A 20,589-nucleotide genomic window follows, 5' to 3' on the forward strand; every position below is an offset into this window, starting at 1 on the left:
TGTCTTAATTTACGTCTTAAAGGATTTCAAAATCCCAGAGAAGCTCTGGACCTGATAGTCTAAGGGTCTGTGAATGCCTTTAATGGGAAGCGGGATGGCCTGCAGCTTCCAGGATCAATTCGTAAAGATAAACATGACCACTGTGGGACAGGCAACTTCTGGTGCGTGAAGCCTGGGTTTTCTCGATGGCATTTATGAGCATCCTGTTGCTGCATTATCCAAGCACTTCACAATCTTAAATACATTTATCTTTGCAATTGGCCTGTGAGCTGGTGTAGCAATCCTTTGCCTGTGGACTTTAGCACTGTCATATAGGAAGTCTTGACTGGAGCAAGGAGCTGAGACTAAACTCTAAATACTAGGTTAATAAACTAAGCAGCTTTCTCACTGCAATGTAACACCAAAGGGGCTGAGGGTGGGGTGATGGCTTGCTTAGAGAATCTCTCATATACACTTCATCTCTCGTCTATACAGACTCCAATATATCAATAACTGCAAAATTGGCTGGAAACCCATTCATTTTTCTTCCTAACAAGGAATAACATATAAAACGTGGTTGATATTTTTCCCAGAAGTCATACTGTCCTAACTTCCAACATTTCTTTAGGCAATAGCCTGCACTTAACTGGTACATAATCTGATTGCTTGTCAAAATCAAAACTTATCAGGCCGTAGCATGACACAGAAAATAGGCTGTTTCCTCCTTCTTTCTGGGAAGAGATTGAGGAGGCAATAGAGGCAACAAAGAGCAAAGAAATGTAGTCTAAGATCTGTAAATCTGCAAGGCAACAACAAATGATCACACGTTTTCCTATTAATGTTTCTTGGCCCTTATTCAATAAGCTGCTTCATTGCTATGTCAATAACACATATACATATGTAAACATTGCCTAAGTACTTTTCTCACTAAAAGCAGATTTAAGCAGTTGCAGATAAGTTACTTTTTCTTATGATGACCAAAAAAGTCCTCTATGAAGAAATGTTAATCTTATCCATATACTTAACTCAAAAAACATTCGCAGTTTTAGTATTACTGTATCTCCATCACCATTGATGTCACATTAGGGAGTTCTGTCTGTGTGGTTTTGGTTTTGCTGTTTTGCTTTTGTCATTCTGATCTCAATACATAAATCCAGGGAGGAGTTGTCTTTCTAGGATTCTTTTTTTTCCACTCCCTGACTATACATCATTACAATCTTAATGATGCTATAGGTCTACTTCCTAATAAAGACATTTTGCATTTTTGCCAGAAAAACAGTAAGGTACCTCTGGATCAAGTTAGCAGTGGTGGAAGCATGTGGCTGAAAAAAATCTGCATTCTTCTTGAACATCCATTTGAATGGAAATATTTGGAAGAGGTAGAGGAAATAATGTCACACATGATTCTCTTACAAAATCCACTTTATAAACATTCCTTACAAGCAATATTAAAAGTATTTTTATTGGACTACCTTCGTCTTATTCTGATGCCCTTGAATAGTACCAATTCTCTGCTAAGGCAGGATAATACAACTGATATTGGGTAGGAAGGAAGTGTCTTGGCTCTTATGGGAAAAAACAATGACCTGAATGTGGGAAAAGCTTCATAAATAGTCCCAAAGATCGGCATTTTGAAAGTTTGACCTTGATATCCTAAGGGTACAGCTGGACAAAAATTGCTGCTTTCAGTTTGGTACAGTCCAGAAGAAAAGTTTCTGGGATCTGTTTTTCTCTTTTCCATCTTTCTGTTCCTGAGTATGCTCTCAGCATACTGAGCACCTAACTTCTCACTGTGTGTTCCTTATTAAGGTGTGCAGTGCAGACAAATATGCCAGTAAGGAAAGAACCAAAGCAACCTGATCAGCAGCTGAAAATCCCTTCTGCTAAGTAGCAAGAGGAAATGAAGAGGAAAAAACCCATACTTCTCCTTTGGAGCGCTAGTGGTGTGAACTGATATAATACGGGTGAGCAGCAACAAAGGCAAGCAAGTGCCTGTTGCTTCATATAAATGACATGTGGTAGGTTATGGAGATGCTAAAAGTGATTAACAGCATCTTCACCCTCATCTTCTAAAGGAAAAAGCCAAGTTCACACTCTTTACTGTGTTGACGTGCTGTAAAAAATTCCCTCTGGACCTTAATTAATGGTGTATAGAGAAAAATGCAGAAATAGTCTGTGTGTGGGATGCTGATGGCTGAAGGAAAACAAAGCAGGAAGTTCTTCTCCCAGGCCGGGACAGAAGTGTGCTGTGGGCAAGACAGCCAGGGAATAAAGAGAAAGTGAAGCGGCAAAGCTGTGTATCTATCTCATTTCATCTGCTACATCTGTTGTAATTAAAAGACATTTACCCATATGTATGTATGGGGAAAAATGTATCTTACAGCTAATAATCCCCTTCCTTAAAATCCTCTCTTCCAAACTAAGAAACTTGACAGTATGAAAGGAAAAAAAGAGTTGAAAATGAATGAATTTTGTTTCCAAAAGTGGAATATGCTAATTGGCTAAGAACTGAGGTCACTGACAGCAGAGTTCACTTGGGGGAGGTGCAGAAAGAAAGAGTTCAGCATATGTCTCTCAGCAGAAATGGGTGAATGCCTGAATGTGTGTGTGTATGCAACACAGAGATGTACCTCTGTGTTAGAGGATTTTTCCCATAGGATTTTGGTAGGTATTTCCTTATAGCCTTTTAGAGGGAGAGAAAGAAAAAGCCTCCAGACAAGGAGATGAAAACCCTTGACAAAATCCTGGCTAGAGAAAGGCTGTTGATTACATGTTCAGCATGACTTGGCTGTATCCCATCTAGACAACTAATAACAAGGAAATATCACAGCACAGAAGGAGGAACCCTACAAAAAGATAATATTTCTGCTGTAGACCTTCTAGTAGGATGTTCAGCAATACCTACAGCTGACAGACCTGTCACAGTGGCCTCAGCATGCATACAGTAAGATGAACAGTGATGTAGCAAACTAAAAAATTGCCATTTACATCTGCAGTATGTCCATGTTCCCTGGCTTCCCAGCCTCTCCTAACAAATCTACTGCCTGTGGGGATTCACTGAGTTATTCTGAGAGGCCTATCTGACCATCTACCCAGTTAGTGCTAGGTTTCTTGGTTGTAGACACCACTGATCAGGTCAGAGCTTTTGACCTATAGATCCCTCACACAGACTCACTCTCCTAAGCTCTGTAACTTGGAGTGAACTGCTTTAATGCAAGCCTCTTCTGTTCTTTTTTCAAGATCATGTTCCTTTCAGATTTAGTGAAATGGGGGCTTCAAGCTCTTACACGTCTCAGAATAAGCTGGAATCCAAACGTCTGTTTGGAGCTGGAGCTGGGATATGTGTACATGCACTAATGAAATTACATTTCTAAAAAAATCTGACCCCAAGGGTTAAGTTCTATTTCACTTAATTAGCTGAAGTTGGCTTTTGGAATGTCAGTGGATAATGTGCCAGGAAAGTCTTTGCACTGCAAGTGTCATTAATAGATTATATACATAAGAGACACGATTTTTAAGCTTTAGGTCAAAAGGCTGCCTTTTCATTTTTCTTGGCACTTTCCAACTAATTTATCCATGGTAAAAGTGATAACACTTTATTTCATAAATATTCTGAAGACTTTCCTAATGTCAACAAATAGGAATTACATTTATGCATACCTCACAGTGAGTATATAAGATAGTTTCATTGTATGAGCTATTATGACCCAAAATCTGCAGAGAAAAAGGATGTTTATAAAATTTTTTGAAAAATTTCTCTACAACAACATATGATGTAGTCAATGAAGAGTGAACCTCAAAAGTCTCAGGTTAGATAAACAATGTCCAAGCCACTTCTAAAAAGAATTAACCTTTGGAACTACAAAAATTGCTTGGAAATCTTCCAATATAAAGTCCTTCATAAGATTATTTGTTCTTCCTGCCTTTGGTAGACTGGGAACACCATCAAAATGATCACTTATGTTTCATTGAATAGAACTGGAAGGCACTTCAAATAATAATCCTATTAATTTTCTCCAATGAAAGCAGGATCACTAGTCTAACTCATGTTACTTTGTAACTTCCAGTTCTGAGGGAATCTAAGATACGCATTTTCTTGGCCCTGCTCTAGTTAACATCTTTAGCAGCAGTCCAGAAAAAATATATTTCTAGAATAATTTGGCAGATAACATAGATCTGGAGCAGGAGATAATAACTACATCAATAACTACATCAATCGGACAGCCTGGATCTCCTGGTAAGCTGGATGTGAGCAAAAAATATATCCTTTATGCAGGGTCAATATACAGTCACACAGATGGAGGGACAATAAAGCAAGCAGACCATACCCACAGGACTATACTGTCACTCTGGAAGCAATGGCTCTAAGAGGGACTTAGCAAAGATGGGGGTAGTCAGACGAACACAAACTCCTAATACCTTTTTAAGATCATGCTGAGGCCCAACATGGCCTCATGGACAATGAAGCCCACCATAAGGAAGGGAATGAGAAGAAATGATACTAGCTCTTTAACAACTTGTCCATACTTTAAAACCACTACCTAAAATTTTGATAAGTTGGAGCAGGTGCAGAGAAGAATTAGCAGAATGGCCAAAGGACCAAAAAGTGTATGTTTTATAGTCACAGACTCTACGACTCAGGCTGTTCAGTTCAGCAATGGATTAAGGGCTGACTTGATCAAAGTCTATAACTACATATCCAGACAACAGAAATGGAGAAAAAGAGATTTTCAATCTCATAAGGGAAAGGTCAGACAATATCAAGTGACAAGAAATCATAGGTGGACTCATTCAAACTACAGTTTCAATAGCGATTGAGATTAAACCCTGCACAATTACTTGTGATGATATTCATCGCTGGAAATTTTAAAACTAAAATTCTTTTTGTTCCCAAAGATATGTCCCATTTCAAACAGGAGCATACTTTGGCATGTGTTATGCAACAGAGCTAACTAGATGATTACATAAGTGTCTCTGGCCATATAATTTTAAAATACTGCCACTTAAATTTCTAAAATACACAGTAAAACCATGAACCCTCTCCTAATGGACTAAGTTTTATAAAATTCATTATAAAGGCATACCTCTTTTAAAAAGAATGATCAACTGAGTAAATACTCTGATTGGTTGAAAAATATTATATTATTCCTAGTTGTTAAAAAATGCTATCTGAAGATCGGGTAATTTAAATTTTCTGAAATTAAAATACAGTGTGAGTTAACATACCAAATATTAACTGGTTTCAAACAGAATTCTATATACCGACTCACACATGATGTAAACTTGAAGTATACTAGCTGCCTTTCATTACTAGCAATGTCTTAATTTTAAATCCAAATTTATCTCTGCCACACATACATCTGCTCTTACAGGTGTAATATTAACATATAATTGCAAATTGTTTAACCAGAAATATTTTATGTGAATAAGGTGACAGAAAATACTAAGGAAGAGGGAGAAGCAAATCTCAGAATGTTTTAAGCTTCCTGCTCTATGATTCGTCATGTGGCTTTAAATTTTTATTTGTTAAGTTGAGACATATGATTTGATACTCTTAGCCTAGTGCCGTAATTCCCACATTACAAGGCCACCATACAACTTGCTGTGACTGCCTAATTCCACCTAAAAGTCGGCCAGGCCTTGAACAAAACTAGTACAGATCATTTTGGAATTGCTTTGGCAGTCACATAAGACAGCTTGCATAGTACTTTTCTCTGCCGTGACCAGCTGCGTGCAGTCAGATTAGCTTCTAGTTTTCATAATCATCATGTTCCATTAAACAAGAGAAAATTTCAGACCTTTACTTTTTGCTTAATGTATATCTTTCCCTGCAGGAAAAGTGTGCTTTTTATCTTGACATAACCCAAGCCTACAAAATATTTCTTTTCATAGGCTCCAGAAAGGCACACATTTTGTTCATGGGATATTATTCAACAACCACAACATATACAAATTCTGGTTGTCTTGAAAAATAGGGAGTTAATGCTAGAAAAATTCAGATTGAGCAGATATCTGTATAATCATCTACTGGATCGCTGAAGTGTTAAGGGTCCTTGGGTTAGTCTTGAGCCTTTAAAGTTTGGCAGGATGGAACCTCCAGAAGATTTACTACAGCTTAATTATTGACCTAACATAATACTTAGGCTATGTAGCACATGCTGATGGCTTGTTTGGTTTAATTAATTACCAGGCAAGCATTTTATTTTTGTACCTTTGAAGATTTCCTGCAGTTAACGTGCCCTGGTTATTTTTCATAGCATTGGACAGAAGTCTGTATGTCTTGCTTAGTGAGTTTATTATAGGCGAAACCTGCAAAAGGAGGAAAACATGTTAATACTCATAGCTGCTAGGAATCACACACTTCAGTTGTAACACAAGGTCTGTTCATACTGGATTTAGAATTTCTTTGCAAAACTAAACTCATCCATTCCTCTTTACCCTGCTGAATAACCTTGCAGAACCAAGTTAATCCATGTCTAATTACCTCGCTTACAAATTAGCAAGTTACCATAGTTAAGTAAATGAAACCTTAGAGAGCAAGCATTAATTTTTAAAGCTCCTGACTGCCCTGTGTTCTGTTCATTACTTAAGTGCCTACCAATGTGTATCTGCTTTTCCAGTGCCTTAAGAAACCTGAGATGACTTATGGCAAACATTCTACTACCTTAGCAAAAACATTTGTTGTTAAGTAGAAATTAAGCCCGAGTATTAAATAAATAACATGTTGCTGCTTATATTGTAATATACAGTAGAATTTTGCTATTCTACAGACTGTAGGATTCATAAAGGAATAGCACTCCCCTTCAGCAAAAACTCACCGTAACACCAGAACCCTGTATACAAGCTTTATTAAAATGCATCATTTCTACCGATCATTGTACAATAAGTGTAAAAAAATGATAAGCTGTATCTTATTTAGCTGTCAGAAATAAATGGAAGTGCTTTGCTTTTGTATTCTCTGTGGGAAAATCTATAGAATTTAACAGACTTGTCTATCTTCAAGTTAAACATAGCTTAATCTTACTGTTTGGCTGACAAAGTTTTTACTTCTCCAGCTTAAAGTTCTAATAGATGGCTCAAATAGCAAGTTATCCATCTCCACCAAGTTCTGTAAGTTATCAGGATGTTTTCTGAGAATACTTGTAATATTTTCATAGAATTGTCAGTTTTGGAGATAACTGTCTTTCTTAGCTTTTACAATTGGTAGTTCATGTATTTATTCTTCTGTAAAATGAGGTAATATTCAAATCATCTAGAAGTTATCACGAATCAGTCCATTTTGTCTTTAGGCAACTAAAATGTGACTATCAGTATCTCCCGTGTTAATCTAAACTTCTCATTTGTATTCTTCCTTTGACAGGAATCAGTCCGTATCTGCTTTCCCTCTTCCGACCTGAGCAGCTAATTGAGACGCAGGATCTCATAGGTGACTCCAGTCAGGAGAAAGTTTTGTTTATTTTCACAAACGCAGGAAATACTGGTGGCACAGGTTGTAGTTTCACCTCCCCTTAACTTGGATTAAAGGCCGGCTGCTGACCGGAGGGACGTGCCCTCCTCTGCTGCCACCCTGCCTGTGCGTTCCTGCCCCTTGCTGGCACTCGCGCTCCTGTCGCTGAGGGCAGCTAGGTGAAGGAACCCATCCGAGCAGGCCTTCATCCCACCACCCAAAAGCATATCAGAAACCAGGCCCATTTTCAGATGGGTCAGTTGTGTTGTCTGGCTCCCCATGTAGTCACCCTACCGCTAATGCTATCGCGAGAAAGCAGCAGCACTGGGTGCCGCTACCCTGGCAGCCGGCCCTATGGCGTCACTGCACACGGGGGCCTAAAACCATCAGGCAAGGGGCTTCCTGCCCAAGCCAGCACGTCAGCCCGAAAGGCTTCTCTCTAGACTTCCATGTCTTTGGGCACCAGCCTGTCCGCTCCCCTTCCTTATGATCTCTGTCCACCTGGCACAGCACCGTGCTGGAAAGGGCCCAGCCAAAGCCCTTTTGCCTGCTGCGTGTGAGCTCTCGCACAGCTCTGCATTTGCACTTGGTTTTGGAACACGCATCCTTTGCTCTTTCTTACAGCCTTTTTATTAGAACGGTGGCAGCTAAGCATATCTGTTCTGAGGATAATGAACTCAATTAGATTCTTCATTTGAGAACTTCTGAAAGGTCAAAGCCAACCTTATTAGGGAAACTCTGGTGACTTGCACAGGCGTCGGTACTGTGAACAATGAATACATATGGGGAGCATTATTTCATGAACAGCTGGGAACCTCAGGCCAAAAAATTGAAATCTCAGTGAAAACTGGGGTACTTACAGACTCCAGGGAATGGAGTGGGAGAAAAGGAAATGGAAGAAACCTCCCTCCAACAAGCCCAAAACGGAGATAGGGTAAATCAAGGAATCTGGAATACATATATCTCCAATATGCTGCTACGAAACGAAATGTAACCTTTGCTTCTCTAATGCAGAACAGGTCAGCACAGTGGCACATACAGTGTCTGCCTGATGACTCACTGTCAGTTAATCAGAAAGGGTTGTGAATTTAAAGCACTGGTTTTTAGGCTGCCAAGACTGTGAAGGTCTGGATAAGTTTAAATAAAAAGTTGCCAGTATTTGGGAACTTAACAAATTACCTCATAGTTATTATTATGCTATAAATAAGTACTTGCAATATTACAGTCCTCTAATTCTTACCTTTTTCTTATGCAGGAAAGAAATATTGTCATCGTTTTTCCACTCTTCCACAGTTCAGTCCTTTTTTACTGTAATAAATAAAACAATAAAAGTTTTAACAATTTCTAAGACATAAATTTAGTGATATCTTTAAAAGGAAAAAATAAATAGCTTTCATTTATATATACATGATTTCTAGGAATATATCCCAACTCAATAAGAAAGATACTGCATAGAGTAATGGATTTAGACCTTTCCCACAAGTCTTACTGGGAACATTGCCTCTAATTCCAGCAGGGCAGGGTTACATGAAAGTATATTGCTAATAAAGTTTTCTTAATTTATCAGCAGTTATCTTTCTTGTTCTTAACTCCTTTCTTCAGAAGGTTATGTTGATAGTGTACAGTATCTACAGAGGGCAGTAGCTTTCCAAACCTGCTTCTTCAGGTGCAGACCAGAAATTCAGTAAGACCTATTTAGATTCCAGCCAGTAGGTTCAATTAAGCCCGCTTCCTAATAAATCAAAAAACAAACCAATGTGCTCTCAGGTTTTCAGGTTGCTAGTGGCTGTGAAAACCAATAGGTCTTCTGGGATTTTGCCTTGAAAATTTAAGCTCAGAATCTGGACTGAACGCTTTTAATGTGCAACAAAAATACACAGGTATTGAAATAATTGGGGAGGTGAAAAACATTATTACTGTTCTATTACCTAATATGTGTTTTGGCTCCCCTTCTTTAAAAGATTGGTTCCCTCCAGCTTTTAATAATGTACTTTTTTCCTGGTCAGTTTTCAATTTTTTAGCTATGATGTAATAGTTAGGATAATCAGACTGAAGGTTTTCTTTATGATTCTCACCAGCTACATTGAACCATTTTGCTCCCCACTAACATTACATGAAGTTATAGACAGCTAATGAAGACTAGACCTTCTCTGTGGACACCCTCAATACTCTCTTCTCAGGCATGCATATTTGTTTGGATCCAAGAGACTAAAAATTAAGAACTCACTCTCAAACACAACTTATCTGTCCCAATGGCCACATAAGCCTGCCTTTGACCACAATATGGGAGCCAGCTATGCTGACCTTTTGAGAGAAGTATCTCCTAGGCGACTAGCAGGAGGGATGGGTGAGTGCAGCATGCCTCTACCCACAGGAGTTGTTTGAATGAACAGTAATGTTATAAGCAATTTTTCCCCCAGCAAAATCTGTGATATAATGAAAGGGCAAGAAGTCACAATGGTGACTTCTGTTCACTTGTGACGCTGTTTTTCACTTACTGTATTAGCTAGACCAACTCTCAAGCACATAACACAATGAAAGATTAGCCGTCAGCTACAATCTGAGAGGATCTGAAGAAGGGATAGTTCTACTAAAAGACGTGTAATCAAATTGTTCTCTCAATTTTGAAACATGAATAAGGTCTTACTATGTTTTGTGACAGTTAGTTGTTGTAGTTACACTGAGGTCATAATGCAAAGGCCAGATTTTTATCCTCAGGAATGTGAGTGTAAATCCCAATGAAAGGGTGACGGCATGTAACTACCAAAGGACAGATTTTGGCCCTAAGCTTGCTATAAAAAAAGAGTATTTTTTTTTCTATTATTGTTGTTGTTATGGGAAACAAATTGGGTAAATAACTTTTGGAAGGAAAGGGTTTTGTAATAGCCAAGAAATGTAATAGCAGAGAAAATAATGAAAACGAATTATCAAGATGAAAATAAGCTAATGAAGAAAAAACAGTTAGATCAGCAAATGGAACAGAGGGAAGATACCTAAAAAACCAACCCTCAGGTCTTCCATGTTCACAATCAATAAGCTGACTGCAGATGTACAACAAAAGCTCTTTTTTATCCTGTTTAAAATATCTCTGAGGGATACATTCATTTTTTACCTTTTCTTTCTTGCTCACCACTGCGCTGAAGATGCTAGTTTCACATCCACATGGTAAGGTGAAATCAAGAACCGCTTATAGCACCGAATGGAGTGAAACATTGGCTTTAGGAATCTACTTATCTACACATCCAAAACAGTAAAAATAATGGGCTGGTTCAGCATATTGATGGTGAAATAAGTCATTGGACAATATACAGAAGAATGATTCTGCTACCATGGGAATCATTGGAAATCTTTCCATTTACTTCAGTAGGCACTGAACTAGCTATTATAGAGCAGAAAAAGACACATGGAGATGGTAGCTACTATTGTCAAAGTTTCCAGATCTCTGTTTTCCACATTCATGAACATATGAAAATACAATACTTTCCAGTAGGTGCACAAAGGAATTCATTTATGACTTAACATTAGAAAGGATGCTATTCAATAATTTTGTTCTACTGAAAACTGATCCGTTATTTTCTTTAAATACTGCTGTGTTTAAAGAAATTGCAGTAGCATTTTCTTTTTCTTCTTTCTTTCATTTTCCTTCTTTAGGTTTCTGCTCACCACTTACTATCTGGATTCTGTATGCAACCTTATCCAGGAAGCTTGTCACAATGCATTTCCAACCTGTGGTACAGATTGAGACTTACCAGTGTCACACAATGAGAAAGTCTTACAACATACCATAATGCAAGACTAGTATTCACAGTTCTGCCTTTGGACAGCCGGTATTTAGATACTGCTGGACTGCCTATTGTTTGGGAATCTGGGGGGATGTAGCAGTGTGTGTGAGAGCAAGAGAAATCCCTGCTATAAATACCTAATGAGACATAGGAGGATATACCACATGTGGAGATACTTCTACAGCTGAGACCTATTGGTGATAGAGAATCATAACAGAAGTGGCAATATATGGCTGTTATTCATGTCCTGGGGCTGCAATGATCTTATCTGAGCTCACAGAAGAAACACAGTTGCAAAACCTCCAAGATCCAGGGAACTGCAGGGAGGGTTGTGTGTGATTCACTGGAGAGGCAGAGCTCGATTTCTGAGTCAGTCCTGAACTTACGCACTCAGCTTGATGCCAGAAGGGAGGTCTTTCAGACGAGATGAAAATCCTAGATGCACACCCTTCTACAGATTCAGCCAGAGACATTGTTCATGACTTCCTCAAACCAGCCCTATATAAAGACTGTTGGTAAACAGCAGCTTCCCATTGCACCCAGAAATAACTTAATTCTTCTGGATGTCGTGCTTTCAGTGCATAAAGTGCTTTTTCATTTCTGATGTTTAAATATTCTATACATATAAGATGCAAAACCAAGATGCTTGCGATTGTAATTCACCGAAGACCGAACAGTCTGGAAAATATTTTGGTGCTTAACTTTGCAAATGCCAATAAACGGACAGGAGAATCCATTTCCAGTTATCCAATCCCTTTTTGTTGGACCATCTATAGGGATGATTGCAGAGCAGTCTGAGCAACCACATTTGTGTAACAGTTCTCAGTTCTCCTATGGCCTTACACTTCTCATTGTCTTTAGCAGGCACTGTATGGAGCAAGTATTTCTGAATAAGGAGATACCCTAATGTTTCTCAGAACTACAGCTCCGTTATTGACACATAAGGGAGTTCCAGCACGCACAAAGCTCTCCCACTGTCTGGCGCTGTTATCGTGCTGTCTAGTCTTGTTCATAATAGATTCAAAAGATGAGTAGTAAAAAGGCACCAAATGCCAGCAACTTAGAAATGTTAGTGACTTCACTGCTCATGTGGCAGCATTGGCATAAACAGTGGAAATGACTATTGTTTAAAAAGCCAATGGACCAGTCTATGCAGATCAGAAAAACATCTATTTCTATTTGAAAAACATTGGTGATGGTTAAAACTAATCTCACATGCTTCTAGATTTTTGTAACACAGTGGGATTATCTCAAGAGGCAAATTTCTAAAGGATTTGTTTCACATGCTGCTAAAGACTCCTTGTTAAAAGAACTTCTATCTTCAATATGCTGGACACGGAAAGGGTAATTCAGTAACAGAGAAACAAAATGTCAGCCTGCCTTCTCCTCCTTATTTCTGGGAGAAACAGTGCAGAAGAAAACTTTTTGGTGTCATCTTTTTGAAAGGTGTGAAATACTGCTTTTACCAATCATGAGCCAAAACCTTAAATTAAACTTAAAACTAAACTCTCTCTCTCTCTAAATATATATATATTTCCCTCTAGACATCAGACTCTGCTCATTGAATTTTTCATCACGATTTTGATGGATATGACTGAAATATTGCCATATTATTTGATCATTCATTTGGAAAAAATATGTTGGCCTGACACTTTATTTTGCTACATTTTAAAAACACACTGGATATAGAATTAAAGTCTTCTTCCAAGTCCTTTAGCTAGCTAGTGGCAAAACTGGACACAACTCTTACATTTGAAAAGAATGAAGGGCAAATGCTACTTTCTAGATTATAGGTAGAAACCTGAACTAAAAATTTGACTCTTAAGTGAAGTAAAATAAAAGCAAAAAAAAGCCTAAATGGTGGGCAAGAAAAATGTCATAAACTTAAAAAAAAAAAAAAGAAAAGATCCAATTCAACTCTGACAAAGCAATCCACTTTATGTTCAGATTACAAATATTCCCACTTTGACTTCACCGAAAGATTTGTTTTTGTAAGTGCACTAATACTAGGTAGAACTTTACTTTGGGGATATTGCCATTATTATTCCAATGGAATTAATGTCTTGGGAAAGTGGAAGTAAATATAATGGATCTGAGAAATAGCAAAAAGGTGACAGAATCTTCTTGAAATAGACTGAGCCTGACAGGCACTTTTTTCTCAAAAGCGGCTCTTTTATACGAACTCTTTTGGCTCCTATGACTGTAAAGTATTCTTAACTGTGTTTCTGCTATGCAATTGTGGGAAAAGAAAACAAATACTTTGCATTTAAAAGGGCATCTATCTCAATTTAGGTATTTGGGGTACACCAGCAGGCCCAAGATAGACTTCACATGTAAGATGATCCTCAAAATACATGAAGGGGGAAGATGGAGCAGGAAATTTCTTTAGATGTGACTTGATGAGGGTTAATGAGCCCCAATTTTGTATGTGCTTTCTTAGTTGATAAAATACCAGCATTTCCCTTTGCCTCACTCTTCTGGTAGATTTATTTTTTCAGCAGCCAGATAAAGTGTGCTGTTCATTGAGAAACACAAACTACAGACAAGGTTGCTTGAGACAGAAAAATAACCTAGTGGTTTAATAAAGCAGACTTTTCCTATATTTCAGCACTTAAAATAACAAAGTCACTGTGACTTGAAAACTGACTATTGTTTATTGCCCTCTGACCACAAAGAACGTCACTACAATTAATGAACCAAAAAGCAAGATGACCTTAATTTAAATACTTAAGGAACAATTTAGTAAGCTGAAGCATTTAAAAGGCAAGGAAGACTACTAGTTTGCCTCTCTGATTTGGAGAAAACACAATTTTATTTGAAGAAGACGGAAAGAAGAAGAATTATAAGCAACAAGTCTCCTGCGCTGTGCTGTTAAACTGTTGGTGTGTTTTGGAGTGTTTTTCTGGAGAAATGTGGAACTGTTCCACAGACACAGCAGAGCTCTGCCTTCTGTTAAGGGCTGCGGGACCACTGAAGTTTGAACTCGCTCAGGCAGGTCTGTCATGCTTTCAGTTCCCCCTACTTTTTTTTTTCTTGCAGTGAATTGAAATGTGTCCAAATAGCAGCATGACTGTGAATGCAAAAGATAACTCTCACATGACATTTTTCTCAGAGCTTTGGGGAAAACACATACATATAAATGCATTTGTCTATGTCTGAATCAGGATGTGAAAAAAAATTAAGGCAAATTCACAAGAAGTTTTTTATGAAATTGAAAACATACTTAAAAACTCTCCTATGTATTTGTTTTGTTTAGACTAATTAAGACTTCTGCTTTATGTTACCACAATAGACACTGAACATTTGCAACATGTTTACTGAGGTTAAAGGAATTATGGGATGAATTTGTATCTATTACACCATTATCCTTAAGCAGCACTGCTGCACTATGTGCAGTTGGGATTTATTTTTATCAGACAAAAAGGTGACTTGTCAGTCTAATCAGAGACACTTTACATCCTCAATACATTATATAATACAGAATACCAAAAAGTTATGTTCCCCAGGAAAAAAAAAAAAAAAAAAAGTCCTGTTTTGTTGAAACCCTATATTACCATGTTGCATAACAGAGTTAAAGATGGAGGCAAAACTATTTATGGATTGGCCATGTTCTGTAGGTTGCACAGCCTCTCCCATATCTGTGTAATTTGTTATACCAGTGGTTTTCCTTATCACGAACCAAAAAAGAGACAATTTCTGAAATGAAATATTTCCAAACGAGTGAAAACTGACTTAAATATTCTAACACTAAGGATATAGGGATTAACTTCTATTGTTGCCTCCTCCCCTTCGCAACACACACAGAGAACAAGAATTCACTTCCTTATTAAAACACGATGGTGGGACTAGTTTTTTACTAAAAATATTTTTCCATGTCCTACTCACAAAGTTTAAATTACATTAGAGTCAAGCTTCAGCTGTATTAACTCTCCTCTTCCAAGGAGAGTTTTTTCAATACGTATCTTTTGAGTTTCTCCAGCAATATGGAGAACAATGAAAGCTCATAACTGAAAAAAAGCAACTTTAGATCTTAAAAAACTTTTTAAAACTCAACTTTTTTATTGTATATTGGTAAGTTTTCCTGTAGCCTAAATGCTGGAAGATTAATATCAGCACTCTTCCCTTAACATTATGTTTTACAGGATAGCACAATACCAAGATGACAGTAAAACTCAAGGTCTCAGTTCATGATTTTTGGCATTTTGTGCTGTGCTAATTGAAGAAGTTAGTTCTTCCAGCTGTTCAGTCTTCTGTGATCCAAACCTCTGCCCAAGGTTACTGTCCCTCTAACAGAGAAAGCAGATTGGAGGTATGATGTCCCAATGGGAGAGCTCTCCACTGCCACTCGTTCATAGCCTGGCATATTAACTACCATTTTAAATTATCTGCTTGAATTTAAATCTACATGCAAAGCTATAGATTGGAATAGCCATGAGGAGCTACAGGGCATATTCACTTTTGTATTTGCAATGAGGCCTCTAATCTCCAGGAGTAGGGCTGGGGCAACAGCTGGGAGGGGTAATTCTGAAATCATCCCATTCAGGAGTGGAGGACTCATTCTCTTGTGGAGGTACTAGGACATGTGCAATTGTTATATGGTCAAAGCTCTCATGGCTGAAAGAGCACTGTGAAAGAAATGAGACCTCCTTGCTGAGGGAGGTCACACATACATCTCTTCTAGGGGAGTACCGTAACTGCAAAGCTACAGGTTGATGTAGGTGCAGTTTTGCAGTTATTTAAGGAATGCTGAGCCAGTTTTAAAGCATCTGTATAAGCAAGTTTACAACGATTTAAAAAGTCAGTGAATGCCTTTGTAGACAAGGTCTTCCTGCAGACAGAAGGAGTAGCGTTTTCACATCTAATAGCTAAGCAGGTTTGTGGTGACCACTGCTGTCACATATTGGTTACCAATGAGAGAGTACAAGATGATGAATGAGTGAAGAAGGGTGAATAAAAACTGAATCAGGCCTGGCTTCATGGCAACTCAATTCAGTGAGTCAAAAACAGCAGGATAGCAAGCAGGTTTAAGAGGTAAAGGTTACTGAAGTTTAGGTTACGTTTAGTATTTTCAATGCTAAACCTTAAAACAAGCATCTGAATTTTTTTTTTCTTTTGCCTCATCCCTCTAAAAATCCATGAAAGTTTCTTTCTGCTTATTCCCTCACCTTGCGGAGCTCTCACAAAGACAGCTCAGATGTGGACGGAACTTCAGGAAAGATGTATTCTGCTCTAAATATTCCAGAAGTGGCTGAATGGTGCAGGAGGTCACATCACTTACATCACTTGCATAATATGTTAGACAACAGCTGACCTCAGAGCAAAACCCAGGTTGTTCTTGGTCCCACTCTCTTTAACCTCTTACATGCCAAACAACCTTCTCACTAAAAGAAGTGATTCAGATATTTTGCCCCAAAACTGCCACAGAAGAAATTAAAAATTTGTTTTCAGATAAATACTGGAGGCTGGTAGAAGTGATGCCTTCCTAATTAAATGCTTGGCATTGAATAAATTAAATGGCCAGTGCCATTTATGAAGTTCTTCATTTTAGACAGCAGGGAGCTTTTCAAGAGAGTAGGTATAAGTAAACTCAACCAGGTGGAAATCAGACAGGCTGCCTGGGAAATGGAACTACCTAGAACAATCACTAAACTAGGGTTGCTTTGGGTTTTGTTTGCTTTAAGACCATGAATTTCAGCTCTGGCTTTTATCCTGAGAGAGAATATAATTTAAAAATAGCTTTATAAGGACAATACATGCATCAACAAGACATGAACATTGAACTAAAATTGGATTGTTTTAATTAGAAGTTCTTAAATTACAGAGACATACAAGAACCACCACTGCTGAGAATCAAAAATGAAGTTATGGGAGGAACTTCAAGCAACATGAAGATGAGGGAAGGAAACACTGCCAGCGCTGCTAAAGAGCAATAAGGAACTCAGGGGAAACAACACTGCTGACTAGAAGAGCTGCAAAGTCCTGAAGGCGTTCATGGCTCCAGACCATGAGCCATAGTCCTTTGAAAGAGATCTATTTCTTGAGTCATGAAGTTCAGTTAAAGTGGTCTCAAACATCTGAGAAGGGCAATAGATATGCATAACTAAAAATAAAGCCCAAACTCAAAAAAAACTTGCATGGTTTTCGCTAATATGGCTTAAACAGTAGTCAACACTATGTTTAGTTGTGCTGCACAGAAATCACTGAAATTGAAAAGAGTTTTCTTAAATGTGTCCGGTACAACAGACCTAGACTGGCCAATAATAGCAAAGAAACCATCACGTGTGAATATATTTTGGAGAAATGTTTGTCCTGTTTCTCCTGGATGAACTATTTAAAGCTGAGGTAGGAACAACTGCATACATCAGGAACAAATTACTAGCTGGAATGGAAGGTTGCTTTCATACCCTGGTTTTGATAAATGCCCAGGCCACTCAGAGCCACTAAGAACTCAAGCTTAGGACAAAAATAAAGAATAAAACTTAATTCAAAGCAAAAAAACTTAAACTTCAGCTTGAGTTCACTACTGTTTTAAGCAAAAAAGCAACTGTCTTTAAACAAGGCAGATATAAGACTGTAATCAAGGTGGAAGATGACACCAAAGCAACAGGAGCAGTGGATATTACTGAGGGAGGGCTGCTATTCAGAAGGACCTAGACAAGCTGAAGGAATGGGCCAGCAGAACCTTATGAAATTCAAATGTCAAGTCCTGCACCTGGGAAGGGAGAACCCTTTAAATGATAAAGGCTGCACTGGACTGACTGGGGGGCAGCTCTGCTGAGAATGACCTGGAGGTCATGTTAGACAGCAAGCTGAACCTGAGCTCGCAGTATGCCCTGGCAGCCAAGGCCAACGGCATCCTCACTGTATGAACAGCAGCATAGTCAGTACCTTGAGGGAAGTGATTATCCCCTCTTGTTCAGCACTCATTAGGTGGCATCTAGACTACTGTGTCCAGTTTTGGGTCCCACAGTACAAGAAAGACAGTGGTAAATTGGAACAAGTTCAACAGAGGGCCACCAAGATGGTTGGGGGTTGGAGCACATGGCCTGTGAGGAGAGGCTAAGGCACCTGGGCTTGTTCACCCTGGAGGAGAGATGGTTTCAGGAGAGGCCAAACAGCAGCCTGCCAGGACCTACAAATAGGTCATGAAGGGGACAAAACTAGGCTCTTTGCAGCAGTGTATGGTGGGAAGGCAGGAGATAAGGGACATAAGTTGAAACAAGAAAGAGTCAGAATGGCTATAAGGAGAAACTTCTTCCCTGTGAGAACAGTCAAGTACTGGAAGCGGTAGCCCTAAAGGTTGTGCAGCCTCTGTCCTTGGGAGTCTTTAAGACCTGACTGGATAAACCTGAGCAACCTGATCTGGTCTCACAGCTGAGCCTGCTTTGAGAAGGAGGTTGGACGACAGACCTCCTGAAGTCCCTTCCAACCTGAATTTTCTTGTGATCATTCTGTGACTATATTAAATAAATTTAACACACTTATGAGGAGTCTCATTCAGAGAACATAAAAGTGAAGTCTTCTCTCCACAGGAATTCTGTGACAAAGGCAGCAGATGGGCAAATTTCTTTATTCTTGACTGAGGGATAAAGAAGTGACTTGAGCATCCCTATTGAGATTATTTATGAGAGAACATAATATTAATCATGTGATTGTGTATTGCAGGGGGAAGAAGTGGCTTGATTAAAATGAGAACTAAACTAAAATGAAATTTGAAGTTAAAGAAGGGCTGGTTCTTTCCCTGCACTGCACAATAGCTCTTTCCACTGTCTCTGCATGTTGTGGTGTCTCTCATAATAAAGCTCCATTGAGTACAATTTGCTGTGCAATAACAAATGGAGACATCCCAGAGTAAAATGAGTGCTTCTGCAATGGGTACTTCTGGCACTGAGGGCAAGACAAGGGTTCACACGTAGGTCTTCTCCTCCCAGGAGTGTGACAACTAAAGAACAGGACAGCCTTTCCTTTAAAAGCAGCAGTGTCTTGCTGTCATAGATCCTTCCTTCTCTGAAATTCTTCCACAGGGAGACTGCCCAAGTATTTTGAAGAGCACACTCCCAGTATGGGGAACAGCACTCTCACTAGCAGCAAAATAGACCTGAAGACATGAGAGGGCAAGGATTCATACTTAATCATTGCCACTGGCTATCCATTTCTTGCTAAAAATCCAGTTTATATAATTTTGATTTAGGAAAGATGAATGTCCTTGGCAGGGAAAGTAAACATGAACTATGCAAAATATTTTTGGTTAAACTGGAAAGGCTGCAACCAAGATATTTCCCACTTAACCTTCATCAAGGAAAAGGTCAAAAAAGGCCAATGTGTTTAAGCAGGGTGCAGAGCAGAATAGAACAAACTTCCTATGAGAAAGATTAAGCTCATATTCTTTCGGCTTTCATTAGAACTTTAGAACATTACTTTACACTTGCATTTAAAATGGTTTCCTGACAGCACTGAACACAAGGTCTTAAAGTAGGAATACTAAAAGGTAAAGGCATAAATGAAAAACACTTCGTGTACTGCATACAAAATAGGGAAGAATAGGAAGGATGCATGAGAGACAACAAAGGAGAAATAATACCTTTAGACTTAGCAAATTATATAATACATGGTGCCTGAGGCAATCTTCTCTCCCATGTACTTATACCCCATATACTTCCATGTACACCTAGTTTAAGGTGAACCATTCCCAGGGAATATGTGGCTTTAACCACAGTAAAAGACTTTTGTTTTACAGGAGGCTTCTAAGGAAGTGAAAATTTTCTTCCTGCTCTACAAAAAAAGCAAGCCAGAAATGAAGCCCTCCAGCTATGTCAGTTGCAAACTGCTGAGCACACAGATCAGCCTCTTCTTTTACATTACTTCCCCCCATGTCCATTACAGCAACTAGAAGGTAGATATTGGCCAGTAAAATATGATGTCTGGTGAATGCCATGATTCTTGGAAGTATTTGATTACGCCATAGTGTGGTCAGGATTTCTCCTGGAAGAAGAGAGAAGTGCACCTCTGAGCAGACTGATGTGTGGATGGATCAACAGACATGTGCAAGAAGCACACCGTCATGCCACTTAGGGAGCGAATGTATTTCTTTCTATCTTCCACCTGCCAAATCTAGTCTACATTCCTTAGATAGATCTATCAGCCATGATTCAGCCATGACTCCTACTTTGTTTCTTTTCGTTCCCTATCCACCCAGACTCATTTGTGATGCCTGTATCTATGGTGTCAGAACAGCAGCTTACTGCCCACCTGAATTTTTATCCTCTGCTGTACAGTAACTTTGTTCCTGTGGAGGGTAGTGTTGATGATTCATGATGAAGCAAGGCAAAGAACTTCTTCAAACAATGAGTGTGGCCCACACAGAGCTTTGAAGATAAGGGC

The 20,589-nt window shown here is 38.8% G+C and overlaps 1 protein-coding gene across 4 annotated transcripts in view; it reads right to left on the reverse strand.

The window, feature by feature from the left end:
• Positions 1 to 20,589, reverse strand: part of SULF1 (sulfatase 1) — a 126,606-nt gene that overhangs the window by 95,987 nt on the left and 10,030 nt on the right. For all 4 annotated transcript variants that reach the window (XM_026115206.2, XM_026115209.2, XM_026115212.2 and 1 more), the window contains exons 2-3: positions 8,667 to 8,734; positions 6,191 to 6,288 (exon numbers count right to left, since the gene is read on the reverse strand). The gene's annotated coding sequence lies outside the window, so the exon portion shown is untranslated. The remainder of the gene's footprint in view (positions 1 to 6,190; positions 6,289 to 8,666; positions 8,735 to 20,589) is intronic.

The sequence above is a fragment of the Dromaius novaehollandiae genome, chromosome 2, assembly GCF_036370855.1.
Source record: "Dromaius novaehollandiae isolate bDroNov1 chromosome 2, bDroNov1.hap1, whole genome shotgun sequence".
Classification (NCBI taxonomy): domain Eukaryota; kingdom Metazoa; phylum Chordata; class Aves; order Casuariiformes; family Dromaiidae; genus Dromaius; species Dromaius novaehollandiae.